Source organism: Trachypithecus francoisi, unplaced genomic scaffold (assembly GCF_009764315.1).
Source record: "Trachypithecus francoisi isolate TF-2019V2 unplaced genomic scaffold, Tfra_2.0 Lachesis_group1, whole genome shotgun sequence".
NCBI lineage: Eukaryota > Metazoa > Chordata > Mammalia > Primates > Cercopithecidae > Trachypithecus > Trachypithecus francoisi.
The window spans coordinates 171,854,238-171,873,886 of NW_022681454.1; positions in this window are offsets into that span (position 1 = coordinate 171,854,238).

Consider the following 19,649-nt stretch of genomic DNA (forward strand, 5'->3'; position numbering starts at 1 on the left):
CCTCCCAAAGTGCTGGGATTACAGGCTTGAGCCACCGCGCCCGGCCGCGAGTTAGTTTTTACAGCAATTCTCTCTATCAAAATTAAAGGAAAATACCTAATGAGAATGCTCTTAAAATCTGTCTTCAAAGAATTATATCAAAATAGAATAGTGTTCACCATCTTTTAGCATGTTACTATAAAATATATTTTCACTCTTTTCATTGATACTGGTGAAAAAAAAAGTTAACCGATTACATTTTCCTCATTGCTCCACTCTTAGTGAAAGTTGACAGAATTCTTTAAATTATCTTTTACCCTTCCTTAAACTTTTCATATAATTCTATTCAATAATATTATCCATATTGTATAAAAATTGTGTGAAAATATTTTTAAAATCAGAGGAGATATCTATATCTATGTATAGAGAGAAAGAGAACTACTAGACACACTATGATTTCTGCAATGGATTTACCTGTAGCACTTCGTGACAACAGCAGTTTGTGAAACACAAACTTCAATGCAATGCTGGATGTCTTAGGACAATAAGATGAGACACCATTCATGTGCATATTGGTTAAATCAGATGGTAATCTTATCAAATAATGTAAGCATCATGAACGTAGTATTGTTTGCAGTTACTTCCCTAGCACCTAGAAAAGTAGCCCATCATAGGAACTGCAATGTGATTGACTAACAGTCAATTTTAAGTTTGTTACAATTTTTGAGAAGTACTGAATACAAATACCTTTTTGTGAAATATATTTTGTGCAGTTGTGAAGTGCACATATATTAGGGCATTACATTCTGCTTAAGTGGAGTATGGTTAGGAAATGTAGTAATATTCAAAAGACCCATCTAGGTGTTATTTTTGTTGAGAATAGAATACATTTGATTTCAACAATCACATACTAAATGAGGTCATAGATACATTTAACAAGAGAAGCTAAGTTACATGGACAACACTAGTTAACTCAGTGTATACATGGGAAGGCAGCAAAAAGAGAGTGGTCAGAGGAAATATAAGAGTGCCTTTACCCATGAGCCATGGTATGGCTTATAGAGGATTTTGAGGACTCAGGGTGAAATTGTGCAGTTTGAGAGAGCATATCAAGTGATGGCGACAAACCTACCTCTAAACATGTAACTTTTCTGAAGGAAATCCACACTAAAAATAAATTGGCCGTAAGGGAGCTCTCTGTTTATGAAATACCAATGAAATTTCTTTGCTCTGTTTTATGACTAATTTGCATTACTGAACACTTTCCAGTTGCATACTAGCTGATATTCATAGCAAACATATTAATGTTTACCACTCATAATATTCCTTTGTACAAATAGAGTACCAATTATTTATCCATTCTAATTTTGCATTAGGTAGCTTTCTTTTCTTTCCTGTTTTTGTTTTATGCTACAAAATTGCTGCTTTACTACTTGTCATGTACAAGTATAGATGTATGGTATATGCCTACATCATGAGATTCACACATATGCAACTTCATTAAGCAATGATGGTATACTCTTGCAAGATATTTATAGCTGATTCTACTTCCTAGCAATATTCATGCCCATCAAGTCACATCTAATTCTTAATATCATGAGAATATTTAATTTCTGATATTCGAATGATTAAAATGTAACTATTAAAACATATTAAAATAAGATAACTTTTTTATTTGATTTTACATATTTTTATTTACATTTTTGGTAAGTAATAAAGTTAAATAGCTAATTATATGTTTATGGGTCATTTGCATTTCCATTCTATAGAATTCAAATCTTTATCCATTCTTTTACTATTCAATTGATTGTCTTATTGTTTAGTAGAATTTTTTTCAACCTATACATATAGCTATTTTATATGTTAAAAATATTCTCTATTTTAGTTTGTCTAATGTTATTTTTATTATAACATATACTAAGAACAGTATCTCTATTTGAATGCAGAATTTGTCTCAGACTTTCTCTTTCTAGTTTACATTATTTATATGCTTTTTAAACAGGATTTTGTACACCAAGCTCAGAACGATATTCTATTATTATTTAACTGACTTAAAATTAATTATAATTACTATTTCTTTTCTGTAATAATACCTCTCTCTCATATTAGCTATCCACATGTGTAAGCATCTGTCTTATTTTCTTCCATTGACTGGATTTTCTATTTTCCTCCAATCCCTTAATGAGTATAATTTTATAATAACCTATGGACATCTGAAAAGGAACAATAAACATTTTTTTTTTTTTTTTACTATATTTCTTTCCTTTTTATTTTATTTGTTTTTTTATTTTGGAGACAGAGTCTCGCTATATCTTCCAAGCTAGGCTGTAAGTGGCGTGATCTCGGCTCCTCTGCCTCCCAGGTTCAAGGGATTCTCATGCCTCAGTAGCTGGGATTACAGGTGTGTGCCACCATGCCCAGCTAATCTTTGTATTTTTAATAGCGACAGGGTTTCGTCATATTGACCAGGCTGGTCTCGAACTCCTGACTCAGGCGATCCTCCTGCCTCGACCTCCCAAAGTGCTGGGATTACACGCGTGAGCTACTGCGCCCGACCTACTATATTTCTTGAAAAATACTTTGTTCATATTTTTGGACACCTATGAACCTACCTTTTTTGAAATACTTTCTCAGGTCACAAAAGTAAAAGCAAATCAAATCAAAACAAAAACAACCACCAACAGCTACTTATTATGGTTATATTTAATAATAAAATTAATTGGAAAATTGAAACATTTTCTACATTAAATCCCCAAAAAAGTAAAAGTGATGCATTTTAACTATATTTTAGACATATTTAATATTTATCAGTGAAATTTTATAATATTCTCCAGAAGGTTTTTGTACATATTTCATTCAATATATTTATAGGTTTTTTATATTATTGTATCATAAATTATATTTTATTAATTATAAACTGTTTCCTGTTGTACATAAAAATGCAACTTAATTTTTATACTGATTTTAAATCTAGCAATCTTGTTAATCACTTCTCTTATTTATATAATAATAATTTATTGTATATACCTTTTGATTTTCTAAATAATGGAAGTTAATGAAAAAGTGTATGTCACTAACAACCATGAGTAAAGAATTCTTTATCTTTATTTGAGAAGCGAATCTTATTAAATCTATGTGCCAACAAATTAGATAAATTGAATGAAATCGACACATTCTTAGCAGGACACAAACTATAAAAACTGACTCAAGAATAACTAGAAAACCAAATAAACTGATAAAATGTTAATAGATCGGATTAAATATTAGAAACTTCCCATAAACAAGAGCCAAGTTCTAGAGGGATTCACTGCTGAATTCCACCAAAAATTTGAGAAAAAAATTAATATTAATTTTTCATAAACCCTTAGAAAAATAAAAGAAAGGAGAGCACTCTTCACCTTTTTCTATGAAGCCAGTAATACCCTTTTCCCTGATACTAAAAAGAGACCAAGGCATCACAAGGAAACTAGAGAGCACTATTTTTGTATATAGACACAAAAATCACCAACCAATTACTATAATGCTGTAGTATTACTATACCCAACTTGGATTTATTCCAGGAATGTAGGGTTACTTTAATATTTAAATCTCAATTAACATAATAATTTATAAAGTAAAAGACAAAGCACACAATAACCTCAATACGTTAGAAAAAGCAGTTAACAAAATCTAATATATCTTCATAATTATAACATTCAACCAACTAGGAATAGTTATCCTTCTCAAATTAATGAAGGGATCTATTAGAAACTCACAGGTAACCTAGTGAAAGGTGAAACACTGTTTTTCATTTAAGGACAGGAACAAAAGGAGGGTGTCTCCTATCATCATTTCTCTTCAACATTGTACTGATTGTTCTAGCAAAGGGAATTTAGAATAAATCAATAAATAAAGGCATCTAGATTGGAAGGGCAGAAGTAAAACTATTGCTACTTGCAGATAGCATAATCTTGTACTTAGAAAATCCTAAGGAATACCCCTGCACACACATACACACACAATCGTTACAACTAATAGACAAGTTCAGAATGTTGCAAGGATAGCAGATCAATATCCAAAAGTAAATAGTATTTCTATACACTAGCATTTTACAATCCATAAAAAATTAACAATACAATTTCCTATACAACAGTATAATATGAAATAAAATATTTAAGAAAAACTAAAACAAATTTAAACTTGTATACCAAAACCCACAAAATATCAATGAAGAAATTAAAGGGAACCTAAATAAATAGAAATAGACCCCATGTTCATGAATTGGAAGATTTAATATTGCTTAGATGGCAATATTTCCCAAACTGATCTGCAGATTCAAAGAAATCTTTCTCAACCCTTCAGTTGTCCTTTTTTTTTTTTTTTTTTTTGGTTACAGAAATTAACAAGCTGATTCTAAAATTCATATGGAAACTCAAGGGGCTCAACATAATGAAAACAATCTTGATAATGAAAAACAAAGTTGGAGATCTCAAAATTCCTGATTTCGAAGCTTACTAAGCAGCTTTATTAATGAAGACAATGTGGCACTGGCAAATATGTATTTCATACGTGTATGTGTATATACACTCACATATATACATGTATATGACAAGACAATTCAATAGGGAAAAAAGGTATCAACAACTGTGCTGAGATGATTCAATAGCCACATTCAATAGAACGAATTTGGACCCCTATCTCAAACCATATGAAAAATTAACTCAAAATGATTCAAAGATCTAAATGTAAGTTCTAAAACTATACAACCCTTAGAGGAAAACATTGAAGTAAAGCTTGATGACCTTGGGTTATACAATGATACTTATATATGACACCAAAAATAAAATAACTAAAGAAAAGGTAGATACAGTGGACTTAATCCAATTAAACAGTTTGTGCTGCAAAGGATATCATGAAAAAACAATCCCAAGAATGGAAGAAAATGTTTTCATATCATATAAGGTACTTGTATTCCAAATATATAAAATACTTTTATAATTCAATAAGAATAATAATAATAACTCAGTTAAAAAATGGGTAAAATATTTGCATATTAAATTATCCAAACTAAATCTACGAATTGCCTACAAGCACATTAAAAGATTATCAACATCGTTGATCATTAGGGAAATCTGAATCAGCACCATAAGAAATGCCATCACTTTACAAAAATTAGGATGACTAAAATGAAAAGATAAACATTAAGTGTTGGAGACAAGGGAGAAATTGGAACACTTATACAGTGCTGATGGGAATGTAAAATGTTGAAGCTGATTTGAATAACACTTTAACAGTTCCTTAAATGCTAAATATTGAGTTACCATGTGTCCCAGAAAATTCCCTCCAAGATATTCACGTCCACACAAAAATGCACATACATGATTACCGCTGCATTATAATAGCAAAAACGTGGTTTAAAAACTTACATTTGCATACATTTTGGCATATCTATGCAATGGAATATTACATAATATTTTAAAAAATTACATGCTACAATTGGGTAAAACATGGATACAATATGCTAAATGAAAGAAGCCATCCACAAAAGACCACATACTATAGGATTCTATTTATATTCAATGGGTAGAACTGACAAATGTATTGAGAAAGGAAACAAGTCAGTGATTGTCTACTGTAGGTACTGTAGGGAGTGTAGATGAGACCGACTGTTAATAAATACGGGGTTTCTTTTGGGGTTGATGAAAATGTTCCAAAATTACATTGTGGCTATGGTTGCACAATTCTGTGAATATATGAATAAACATTAGATTGTACAGTTTAAGTTGGTAAGTCTCATGGTGTGAAAATTATATCTTAATACAGTTTTTAAGAAGCAGAAGTTACATTTCCTCCTTTATAATCTTCACATATATTATTTATCTTTATTGCCTTACCTGGCTGCCTAGGACCTGGTGCAATCTATCTGTGCAATCTCTACTCACCACACATGAACTCCGCTTGGCTCCTTTCCAAAACAGCGTGGCAGTTTTTATTTGCAAATGCCTAATGAATATAATGATCAAGTGTAAACATAATGTTCTTCATCAAATGACTATGGAGAAATCCTAAATCACTTAGTTTATGGTACTTTCTTGAGCTCTCTTTTGAAGGGAGAGGTATCATTGCTTTTGCAGGACTTTGGAAATACAGGTGTTTATTATTCAGTGATAGGTGTAATTATTATTCTGTGATAAGAGTAGTTTAACATTCCTGTTACATAACTAATGGTATAATAATGGCTAGTACATTAATTATGACCAGGGAAAATATGAAGAAAATAATAATAGTAAAAATAATTTGTATAGATGTGTAATGCCTACTATGTGTCAATTTCAAACACACCTTCTAGGTAAATATTATCCCAATTTATTTGACAATGGTAAAATTGAAGTTCAGATTTTAACTTAACCCTGCCAAATTTTTCCTATAACAATTTTTTTAATTAATCACTATAATTGCAGCACTTTAGGAGGTCAAGGAGGATTGCTTGAGGCCAGGAGTTGGAGACCAGCTGGGCAACATAGCTAGACTCTGTCTCTACAAAAAAATAACAGTTAAAAAAATTAGCTGGCATGGTGGTGTTCACCTATAGGCCTAGCTACCAGGGAGGCTAAGGAGGGAAGACAGCTTGAGCCCAGGAGTTTGAGGTTACAGTGAACTATGATTGTACCACCGTACTGCAACCTGGGTGAGAGAGACAGAGCCTGTCTCAAAACTCCTCCAAAAAAAATTTAATAAATAAATAAATAAAATAAAAATTGTAACCAAAATTTACCTTTTAAATCAAAAATTTTAGAATATCATTATATATAATTTATATTTATGTTCTAATACTGTTCATCTGGGAAAGAAAATAATAGTCTAATACATGTCTAATAATTAGTAAGGCTTGAAACCAGATGGAATACAGAAACACAAAGATAGTTTTGAAAGTATATGCATCAATTTTTTTACTCTTTATTTGAATAAATATACCTAAGACTAACACATTAACATTTAAGGTCTGTTAAATATCTAGTATTATACTTTAAGATTAATTTGGTAATGTTTTATTTAATAATAACTTTAAAAATATACAACATTGTTATCTTAAGTATGGCTTTAATGAATTTTACACATCTGCATTTTAAGTCATGACTTCAATGCATTTCACAATATTATTTATAGTTTTAAGTAGCCTGCTTCAGAATATATTGAGCAATTGTATTTGTGCAATATTTTCCTACAATATTTGTTGCAATATTTGACCACAGCAAACATATTTTGCCACAAACTATGCATTCAAACTTCAATATGTGTGTCTAATTATTCACAAAATAGAAACTCACATGAAAAGAATGATTTGCAGGTGCAATGTAATATTATTACTTTTTCAGCTAGTTGTAATTCTGCAAAAAAGGATGAAATTTAATGCTAATTTAATCTATTCTTGGAACAATTTCATGGTTGAATATGACAGATAAAGATTCCCACATTCAAACAAACAACATTTTGTAAACTTACAATACTTTTGATACAACAAGAAATATTTCTGACCCAGATTTTGTGGAACACAGATGGATAAAGAGATATGTAAATACATAGATAGCTGGTAAACAGATGGCTTTTTTTTCTTCTTCTTCTTTTTTTAAACACTGTTCCTGGTTGAAAGTAGCCTTCCGCTGATGCATTTGTGCATGTTGTAATATTTAATATTATAATAAAGTGAGGTAGAAATTCATAGAAGAAATTATATAAGTTTAAAAGTAAGAACCACTGTTCTATTTTTGAAATATTATTGTATCACAACTAATAAAATGCAGGTTTAGATTTAAGAAGAAATTATACCCACACATTACTTATTTCTTGTTTACCATTACTCTTCAAAGCAAATTTGGATCTTCAAACACTTAAGCACTGTCGCATGAGTAAAATTGAATGTACTTAGCTTATCCATTTCAATTCAAAATCTGATCTATGAGTTTCCAGCACTTAGAGATTTTTTAAGGAACACAGTTTTGTTGTTAGCCTCTGCAAAAATAAAGCTCATCTAAAATAAAAAGTGTAAAGTTTTCCATATTATAAAGTATTATGGAGTAGTAGTTTAAATGTTTATTTCAGCATTATTAATAAGCAGACCATACATTAAAATATTATGTGGTTTAATTTTTAAAATATTACATAAATTAAATACACACATACACTCTTTTTCCTTATGCTTATTTATATATTTAAAATTTCACTCAGTCTCTTAAGAGTGGCCATGCCACCACATCTGGAGTGCCTTTTTCTAAGTATATTTTAATCTTGCATATTCTTTCAGGGCCCCTTCATAAATTTTATGCTCCTTGTAACTCACATTTAATTTTTTTCATTGTTGTAAGTACTATAGTTCTCAAAATATCATCAATATGCTTCTGGACTTCATCTTTTAAAACAATATTACACTCACAATTTTTAATTTATATAAATATACAGTATCCTATGAATTCAAGGACATAAATTATGCTCTTGAATCCTAATATATATGTTATGTATTGATGCTAATTTATATATTTTTATGGATCATGGTTTTATTTAAGCTTATTTCCATTAATAGTATACATAAAAATACACCATATTCAGTGTGTAAATGATAAGGTTGATTTAAATTATCCCAATTACTGCCTTAAAAAATGTCTACTACTTCATCATGTGCACTGTATAGTCATCAGAAAATGGTAATCTAGAAGAGAGAATAATGTGGAGACTCTAGAAAATCAAAATACAATCCCTGAAATTATGCTTATTTTCACTTAGTTTAATACAGCATTAAAAACACAGGAGGTAAGATTAATGACCTAGAAAGCAGGTCATTTCAGTTCAGAAACATATCTGAACTGAAACACCAAAACGTTTTTAAATAGAATAAAAATACAGGAAAAAATTTAAACAATATGAGGCACAGAGAAACAGCTCAGCATGCATGTAATGGGAGGCTCTGAGGGAAAGGAAAGAGAGAGATCAGGGCAGAACCAATATTTTAGGAGAAAATGGCTAAATGTTTTGAAACTGATGACAAACAAATCCAAAGATTAAAGAATTATGTGAAATTATGTGAATTATGTGAAAGAATAATGCGAGAGAAAGAATCGCTGTGAATTCCAGGTAAATAGAAAAAAAAAATAGTAAAACTGTGGAAAACAAAAAAGGATAAACAAGCTTAAGGGTAACCAGAAAAAGATATATTACCTTCAAAGGTACAACAGTCAGACTACGACCTAACCTCTGAAAAGCAAGATTGTTTCCTCTCAGAAAGTGGTGTAAGGGGGAGCTAAATTCCTGAAATACGCTATTATAGAGTCTAGACATGAAATCGTGGTAACTTTCATCAAATTGATGGGAAGATGAAGAAGAGGGAAATAATATAAAATAGATTTTAGAGGTGAAGTAGACAGGACATGATGAATCACTTCTTGGAGGAAAAGTAAAGAGAAAAATGAAATCAAATAAGAAGTCCAGGTTTTTCCTTTTTCATTGTCATTTTAACCAAACAGCCAATCCCAATTACAGATTTGAGTAGGTCTGAGGCAAAGTATATGGGAGGAAAAAATGGACAATTAGGGTTAGTTATATGGAGTTTGAGAGTCATATTAGATTAACTAAGAAAATAGATCTATAAATACATTTTTTCAGTAGCGAAGACGAATTGTAGGAGTGTTAAATTTAAACATGGAGGTCAGGATGGTTTCACTGAAGTGGTGGTTTGGTAGGTTGGAGTTTTGTTCTCAATTCATTATTCCCCTGTAATGTATAATGTAAGATAATACAATCACACTTTTTGTCTTGTAACTGCAGTGCCTCCTACTGTAGAGAGAGTATACATTCCGGTCACACTGATGTAGGAGCTGCTATATTATTTTCTCCATTTAATGTATTGTGGTTTGCCCTGTCTAGTGTGTGCAACTTGAAATAAAGTATAAATACGGATACATTGTTCAGTTTATCTTCTTGATACCTGCCACAAAAAGAACATACCTTGAGAAGCTGCTCGTCACAGAATAACAGAAGTGGAATTGACCTATGTATTAGTCCATTCTCACGCTGCTATGAAGAAATACCCGAGACTGGGTAACTTATAAAGGAAAGAGGTGTAATTGACCGACAGTTTTGCATGGCTAGGGAGGCCTCAGGAAATTTGCAATCATGGTGGAAGGGGAAGCAAACACGTTCTTCTTCACATGGTGGCAAGAAAGAGACCTGTGGAGCAAAGAGGGAAAAGCCCCTTTTAAAACCATCAGATCTTGTGAGAACTTACTATCACGATAATAACATGGGAGAAACCACCCCCATGATTCCGTTACCTCCCACAGGGTCTCTCTCGTGACACGTGGGGATTATGGGACCTACCATTCGAGATGAGATCTGGGTGAGGACACAGTCAAACCATGTCACCTAACCCAACTTGCATTCGGGATCTAAGCACAGTTGAATTTAATATGTCATTCAGATTCTGGAGGGACCCCCAGACCAGCATATTTGTGAGTATAGGAATGTCTCCTTTATAATTCTCTAACAATTTTAGTTGATTTTTATGTAAAACATGGTTAGTGGAAACTTTGGTACTGGAGTTGGGATGTTGCTATTCTAATACAAATCCAAATATGTGCCATTGGCTTGGGTCTGGGCAGTGGAAAGTGAGAAAACTTTCACAAGAGGATATAAAAATTGCAACACATAACAACGTGGTGAGAGTTTGGTATGGTTTGCACCTATGGTAGCTTAGGGGTGATAATAAGTACTTGTGGGAATGAACAAGGAAATTTTGAGGCAAAATATTGATAGTGCTAGTTGTCTGCTTGATAGCTGTGCTTATTAAACTAGTAGAAAACGTGATAGGAAAGAACTGATTGCTATGCTAAGAATAGCGTGACTGAATAGAGAGATCACAGAAATTCTCAGACTTTCTGAGTGGTAATGAACTATTTCCTGCCAAGTAAAAATGAGCATATTAAATCTTGAACTCAAGGGAAAGTTCAAATTTAGTCTCAATTTCAGATTTCTGTCCTAGCCTTAGGACAGAAATCACATCAAGGTTGTGGTCATTAAGATTAATAGATACCCTTTCCCTTGGACATAAGGAGTCCTAAAAGACTACAGACTGTCTCATGAAGCCTTTTGTGCTGTCGAATTTTTACTTAAGTAGAGAGAGAGAGAGGGAGAGAGAGAAAGAACAAGAATTTGAGAAACAGAGAAGAAGAAACAATCAATTCTAGGTATAACTTTTGACATTAAAAATGAAATATAATGAAATGCATAGAGTGCTTCAAGGTTTTTATTAAGCTGCATTGGCCTACTTACTACCAACCTGCACTAAAAGACATGGAGGCTATTCCAGATATTAAAAGACTTGCATGTCTATGAAGCAGGTTTAGAGAACTTCTTAGTTTCACAGGAGGACACATTTCCCACCACTCTCTCCAGATGTGGCAAAAGGGGACAATGGAAAAAAAGAAAGGGCACCTAAAAGATAGAGAGCAAGTCAAAGAAATTTACAGGCTGAGGAAAGAAGTTAAGGGAGCAGAACACGGATTTAATCAAGGGTAGAAAGATCTCATAAAATTTGGGACCAGTGTAAGGTGACCTCACAAAATTGATCCCATGGGATTTGAGAATTACCTTGAACTAGTGACTTCTAAATTCCTTCCTTTCTTTTCATTTTTGAATGGGAGTGTTAAATGTACTCCTCCTGTCCCTGTTTCACTACTGTAAATTAGGTGTAGAGAGGGGAGATATAACTTGTATTTTATTTCATGTGTTTCTGTATTAAGAGAATCCAAATCTGAATGTGACAAAGATCACTGAGAAGTTCATGAAGATATAGAGATGAATTGTAATGCAGCCAAACCTAAGATAGATAGCTATTTAAAGCCATATTAGACTAATGGGAGTCTATCATGAAAATACCTATAGGAAGAGGTTCTGGGCATATGAAATATCAACTGCCCAGAATCTGACATAATATTATGCCTGCATTTGCAAGAAATAGCTCAGAATTAGTATAGCTAGATTAGATTAAGCAAGAGAATGAACAGAAGGGGATGAAGAAAGGGAGGATGAAAAATCACAATTTAAAGTTTTATATAGGTTCTTGCTAGAATTTCAGCTTTCACCTAAGCAGAAAAAATAACAATGTGGATAAATAGAGTGGAAAAGCATTTGAAAGATTTTGAATACTAGTAACATAATATGACTTGTCATTTAAATTTCTTCATCTTGCTGAAGGGGCAAGTGCAGAATCAAGGTGACTAATTATAATCCAGGCAAGAGATGAAATTTATTGTGCCCCATTGGTGTATTGATGATAAGTGCTTAGATGTTGGGGTATATTTTGAAGGGTAAGTTTTCATAATTTGTTGGTTGAGTTTTTTTGTAATGTGAAGAAAAAAATAAAAACAGGCAAGTGTAGTAGCAGAATTTCTGGAATAATTTAAAGCATAGAATGACCAATAATCAAGGTAAGGATGAACAACAGCAGGAAGAGTTTTCATTTGTATGTATGCATGCATGTATATAGTCATGTATGTATGTGTGTATTGGGAATGTGGTTAGTGTTCAGAAACTTGTTTTTACACCCAGTCAGTTAGAGTTTCTTTTGAAATATCCATGCAAAATATTAAGCATGCTATTTGGAATAGCGTAAATAGGAGTTATTTGTCCTTACATAGTATTTGAAACCAGAAGATTGTGTAATATCATTAGAAGATAAATAATTGGTGCCATCCGAAGACTAGATCCCAGAACATTTCAAAGTCAAAAGTGAAAGTGACTTTTTAAAAATACAAAGTAGGTTGATATTGAACATAGTGGTATAGGAGGAAAAGAAAGACATCAAGATACAGAAGACAGCAATTGATAAGGAGATAATCGACTGAATGAAATGCTCTTGTGATGTCAAATAAGATGAGTAACAAAGAAAGCTCACCATTAGATTTAGCAACATTTGTGAGTGACTTCTATATTAATAGACATTGGCCAACTCAGTTTCAGTGACGTGATGAGGGAAAAAATCTGATTGGGATAGTGGTTTCTCAACAAAGGGTAAAAGGGGCAAGAGACATGAAGGTGAGGTGAGGATGTAATTGTAGTTATGTGCTATTAAATTTAATCCTCCTAAGAATACATATAAGAAAGTAGTTGATACAGACAAAAGTTGTTATGACAAATGGAGTTTAGGTCTTGTTAAGTTTAAAATTGTTGTTGTTTGCTTACTTGCTTCTGGAAATACAAGATAATGAGATAGGATGACAGAAAGTGATAATCAACAGCTGGATACTTAAGAAGACATGACTCCTAAATATAATGTGATATCCTGGATGATATCTTGGGAGAAAATAAAACAAAACAAAGCAAAAGAGAGATTAGATTAAAACTAAAGAAATATAAATAAATTATCAAGTTTATGCAATAATAGTGTATCAATATTGGCTCATTAATTATTACAAATATTCCATACTCGTGTAAGACATTAATAATATTGCAACTGGAGTATATAAAAACTCTACTACCATTGAAATTCTTTTGTAATCTGAAATGATTATAAACTTTAAAGTTATCTTACCTAGCACTTTGGGAGGCTGAGGCGAGCGAATGACTTGAGTCTAGGAGTTTGAGACCAACCTGGCCAACATAGTAAGACCTTGTTTCTACTAAGAATGCCAAAAATTAGCCAGGTGTGGTGGTGTGTGCCTGTTGTCCAAGTTATTCAGGAGGCTGAGGCATGAGAATTGCTTAAGCCTGGAAGCAGAGGTTGCAGTGAGCCGAGATCAAGCCATTGCGCTCCAGTCTGGGTGACGGAGCAAGACTGTATATATACAAAATATACCAATACATTTGTATATATACAAAATATACAAATAATATATACAAAATAAAATGCAAATCCTGAAACCAATGAAACCAAGAATTTTGGCTGTTCAGGTACTGGTGATAATGAAACGAATGGGAAAGATGATGGCAGCATGTGGCTGAAGTATAATGGAGGACAACTCTCCAGCACTGACGTTGTCAAGGAGCCGAGAGTTCAGCACATTAGAAGGACTATGTGGATAATGAAATAACCGAAATATTTCATGAGCAGTTTTGGATTGAGTGAAAATGAAATTGGAGCTAAACTTTTAAAGAAATGAATGGGAACAACTTGGATGTCTTTAGGTGGCAGCCAGCAGGGTGGCAGGTGGGGTGGTGAAATTTGACAAAATGAGGTAGGACATGGGTGATGGTAATGCGATAGGGAGGAAGAAAATTCCGGAAGCAGAGTGCAAAGTCAGGAGAAAACTCATATATCTCCAGATCCATGCTATCAGGAATGGGAAAGAAAATCACACCATTAGAGAGAGTTGAAAGGGAAATTATGTCATCAGAAGGTAGCCACATTTTAGAGTGAACAGTGAAGAGGAGAATTGGAGGATATAGAGATTTTTCAGAACACTACCTGGGAGTTAAAAATGGCAAAGAGAAAATATTTTAGAATTTGGAATAGTTGGGAGAAGGGTCTTATAAAAGGCAACTTTAGAGTTTTATTTAAAGCCTGGGACTGAAGGATGCTTAAGGTGTCCTTGGCTTCTTGTGTTGTCTGAGATGAACTGGGATAATCTTAATTAACTAGGTTAATTGTGGATTCCTAAAGCTAAGAAGTAGAATGAGTCTGTAAACATTGGCATGTAGGGGAGCTTGCTAGAAGCACTCAGAGTATTGAGACTCACTCTTTGCTCCTGCTGCTGGTTGTTCAGAAGGTAGTGGTTAAGTGCTGTCTTTAAACACGTAAGGTTTTTCTCTTGCTATTTGTCAATTCAGGAGCACAGATCATGGTGGGCCAAACATATACATTTGGAGCCAGGGAAGACATAAGGACTCAGAATGAATATCTGGTTGTCATAAGCCATGGTGTTTAAAGCCTGCAGTTGGATGAGGTTGCCCATCATGACAGTTAAAACTGCAGGGAAAAGAAGGGGACCCAGGGCAATCCTTAGACAGTGATGGGTAGAGATGAGGAAGAGGAGTAGAAAAGCATGAAAAGAATGCATACTGAAGTCATGAAAAATTGGTTATTAGAATATGCCCTCATCTCCTCTAGCCCTCACTGATCTGTTGTATTTGCATGGAGCAACACAATCTTAATTAAAATCAATTACCTAACAACCCTTGCCCACAAAGCTAACGGTAGTTAGAGGAAAACAGTTACCCTGCTTGGTTGTTCCTTGCTTTCACAAACACAAGCATTCTGCCCTAAAAGCATGCGATTTCCTTAGTCCATCCACTCCTCCTTTCTCGTACCCATCTAATTCATAGTTTTAATTCTTTCGTAAATCTTCCCAAATTCCTACTCCCTCCTTCCTCCCAGATCAAGATCATGCATCTTAATTCACAGAGAAAAAGTAAGCAATTAGGAAAGAATTCCCTTCAGTATCTCTTATCATGTGTTCTGACTTTCTTAGCAACATTTCTGTGCATCCATCCAAGAAAAATATCTTTATTTATGCACTAGATCCCATTTTCTGTCTCAATTTAAAGACATTTTCTCTTTCTATCTCATTTAATAACAAATTTGTTCTCTCCACTTGATCAGTAGCATCAGGATCAACCATGTCATTATTTCTCACATGCAGGAATGACTTGGTTCCCCTTTCCCTCCAAGTAGTTCCTCAGTTCTCTTATCCCCTTTACAACAAACTTCTTCCCAACGTCTAGAACACTTTTTACACAGTTTTCCATATAGTTTAGTTTCCTACTCGTATAATTGTCTTTCTTCCTTCAAGCCTTCGCTCAAATATGTGCTTTTAGATTCAGATTTCCATGATCATCCTTTAGAAAATCACTCATTCTCCAGGTTTTATGACAGTTACCTTCCTGTCCTTCTCTATAGCACCTGACCTGCGATGCTATATATTTTTATTTATTTGGTAGGTTGTATGTGTTTTGTTCCCTGACATAGCCCCAACATCTAGAACAAAACCTGTAATCATTAAGTACCCTTTTTAATTGCATGAATAAATAAAAACTTTAACAAGTGAGTGTAACAGAACTTAAAACACTAATCCCAATAAGGAAGGAGCTAAGGATTCAAGCAGATTAAGACAGGAATATGTTCCTTAAATGTCAGTGTGCTTGCTGGTAATGTAAGAAAATGCTGCCCAGAGAGTGAGGGTCATGGCATCCTAACTGGAAGTACAGGCCTGAGGAAAGAAAAATATGAGCTAACAGAAAAGAATCTGGCCAAAATTATTATTATTTTTTAAAAAAGAAGTTTCAGTGAGAAGGGGAATAGTATATTACAGCAGTAGCTGAAAAGGAATGTTGACAAGTTTTCTATATTTTTACATTAAATTTGATTTTATGCTGATGAAATTCTTATATATTCATAGACTTTTATTTTCTCCTCAATATCAAAATCAATTAGTAAATAAAACACACATGTCAGAAAAGCAAACATTAAGATGTTAGCTTTACAAGTAATAAATTGATTGGAGAATTTTCTCTAAATCTACAGGGAAAATGCAAGAAGTCAAATAATATTTTCTGCCTGCACCAGTCTAGATTTTGGAACAGAGCATCTGAAAAACAGATTGAGTCTTGGATACAGATGCGAATAATCAGGATTGTGACCTGCAACTGGTCTGAAGAAGAGAGAAATCCAAAGTAGCAAATTACCTAGGTTTGTAGATTTTTAGGATAGATTAGCAGAGAAAAGTGGATTGAAAGGTAAGACAGAAAAGTGGATAGACAAAACTCACCAATAAGGAAACTGTTTCCTTTTTCCTGAGGACCAAAGACATTACTCTAGGGAAACATGAAGATAAGGAAAAAGTTGTTCCTCTCCTAAAAGGAATGATTTGGTAAACAAGAAGAAATTAATGATGCCGTTTAGGGAGATATGACTGCAGGAGATATTTAAATAGATTGAGAGAAGATAGAATGCAAAGCATAAACGGAAGTCTTGGCTTAATAGCCCAGCTGTGAGTGAGTTGTTAGATTTGGTGGTAGTGAGAGGAGGGAATACTTCTCTGTTTGCTTCAACCTTCTAATTAAAATAGATAATGAAGGCAGCCATTCGGAGTATAGAGGCAAGATTGTCGGTGGATAAGAATTACAAGGGGGAGTGATGAATAAAAATTACTGAGGAAATATAAAAGAAATTCTGCATAGGGTTAAGAGGCCTTTTGAAATTTGTGTTCATTAATTTCAAATGAGACTAGTCAGCATTTTTATGTGATTTTTTAAATTCTAGGAACATATTGCTGCTTGTATAAATTTGCAGAATAGGCAGATATTATAAGCAGGTTTGCAGTTTTGTTTGGTGGGAATTATGGGGGAAGAGCACAAGAGGCTTAATGGTGTTTGCAAATAAATTATTAAAATATTGGTCCATATAATTTAGACAACATAAGAAGTGAAGTAAAAATGTGAGAAAGGTGAGTGGAGGTGGTGAAGCATACAAATTAAAGTAAAAAAAACTGAAGGTTTTAATGTGGTTAAAAAAGTTGTTGGAATAAGCAAGGAAGAGAGAAACTGCTGGTCACATAGTGACCATAGTCTAGGTTAACCTAGATTGCTAGGTCTACATTTCATCTAGGCCCACATTTCATTGTTGCTCAGCTAGAGAAAAATAAAAAGTATGCTCAAGAAAATAAAAATAACAACTCTACAAATGGAAATGGTAATGAATATTATCTGTCTCAGGCCTAGCTATGTGTAAAGTGTTTAAAAAGCAAATGCCTGAGAATTTTTAATTATCATCGTGATTTTTGAATCTGAATATAAAACACTGTTTGTTCCACAGATAAGCAAATTATTGATTTTGTAAGTTTCTTGTATTGGCAGTACTTTCAGGAGTTAATATGGAAACAAATAAATCTCATCTTGGAAGGAAAGCACCCTCAGCCCAGGACTCAGTTTCTAAAGACGAAGTTAACATGAACCTGTGTTGAGAAAAATATACGAAATCAGTAAGTCAATGAGAAAGACATTGGTCATCATCACTTATTGTCAACATAAATAATAAGTTCCACCACTAGGTTTACAAAGATTTAAGATATTTGGACAACAAAATACATAATGTAAAATATGTCTGTCTTAATTGGTTTACAGTATAAAAGATGCCAAACCATGACTAAGAAAAAGAAGAGGCTAACAACAATGGCAAGCTATTTCAAAATACAAACAAATATAATTTATTGAAATGATCTATATATTGTATGTGTGTATGTGTTCTTGTGTTAAGGTTAGAAATACAATGAATGGTTTAAATAGTAGTCGAGGTGCTATTAAAGAGAGAATTAGTAAACTTAAAAATAAAATTGAAGTTATAAGCCTAAATGCATATAGGAGAGACAAAGATATTTAAAATATGAAATTTTAAGTGAGATTGCAGAAGAGTAAAGTAAGAGTGTGACTTTAAATTAGTCTTAGATGCTGGCAGTAGAGACATTGGGAGAAAGTGAAATTTGAAGATAAAGTACATCAGTATTTCTCAGAATCAGTAAGACTTTAAACTTAAGAATCAGAAAGCTTCACAGGTCCCACACAGGATAAAAATTAATCTACAACTAGCAATATTTATCATGAAACTGTACCACAATTAAGCCAAAAAGAAGATTGTAAAAGTAATAAGAAGTACAAAAACCTATGACAAATAATTTTCAAACTGCATAAGTGGAAGACAGAGTGTATAGTACATCTTCAAAGTGCTGAGAGAAAATAATTTTTATATTAAAAATTTAACAGGAGTAAATTTACCACTAATATCTCCTAACTAAAAAACTGTAAAGCTCATTTGAAAAAATAGATTTAAACAAAGAGTATCACTAGGAAGTAATGTGATCCCACATAATATTAAAGTATTTAATTCACCCTGCAGATATAATACATTGGACATTTTACATATATAACAAGATAACTTCAAATTAATTAAAACTAGAAGTAACAGAATTAACAGGAGACTTAATAAATCCATCTTCTGAGGGAAGAATTAAATGCAAGTCCCTCAATAATTGAGAGATCAAAGAGAAGAAAAAAATTGTAGATACATACATATTTGAATAATAAAATTAACATGCATATAATATCCCACATAAGGAATAGCAAACCTGACAATTCAAAAATACACATTATTTCATGCATATATTTAACATTCAAACAAGCCCAATACAAATATTAATCAGGATTATGTCATATTGACTATATTCTCTAAACAAAATATAACTGATTTTAAAAGGAATTAAAGATAAAATATACCTAAATAGAAAAAATGCTTCCATATAATTATTAAGAAGGCTATCGGCTGGTGCGGTGGCTCACACCTGTAATACCAGCATTTTGGGAGGCCGAAGTGGGTGGATCACCCAAGGTCAGGAATTAAAGACCAGCCTGGACAACATAGTGAAACTCCATCTCTACTAAAAATACAAAAATCAGCCAGGTATGGTGGTGCATGCCTGTGCTCCCAGCTACTTGGTAGACTGAGGCAGGAGAATTGCTTGAATCTGGGAAGTGGAGGTTGCAGAGAGCTGAGATCATGCCATTGTACTCCAGCCTGAGCAACAAGAGCAAAACTCTGTCTCAAAACAAAAACAAAAACAAAACAAAAACAAAAACACTACATAACAGATATAATAAAATTAAACACTTGATAGATATGATCCTCAGGTGCCAATGGAAGTGTGTTGCTTAGATCT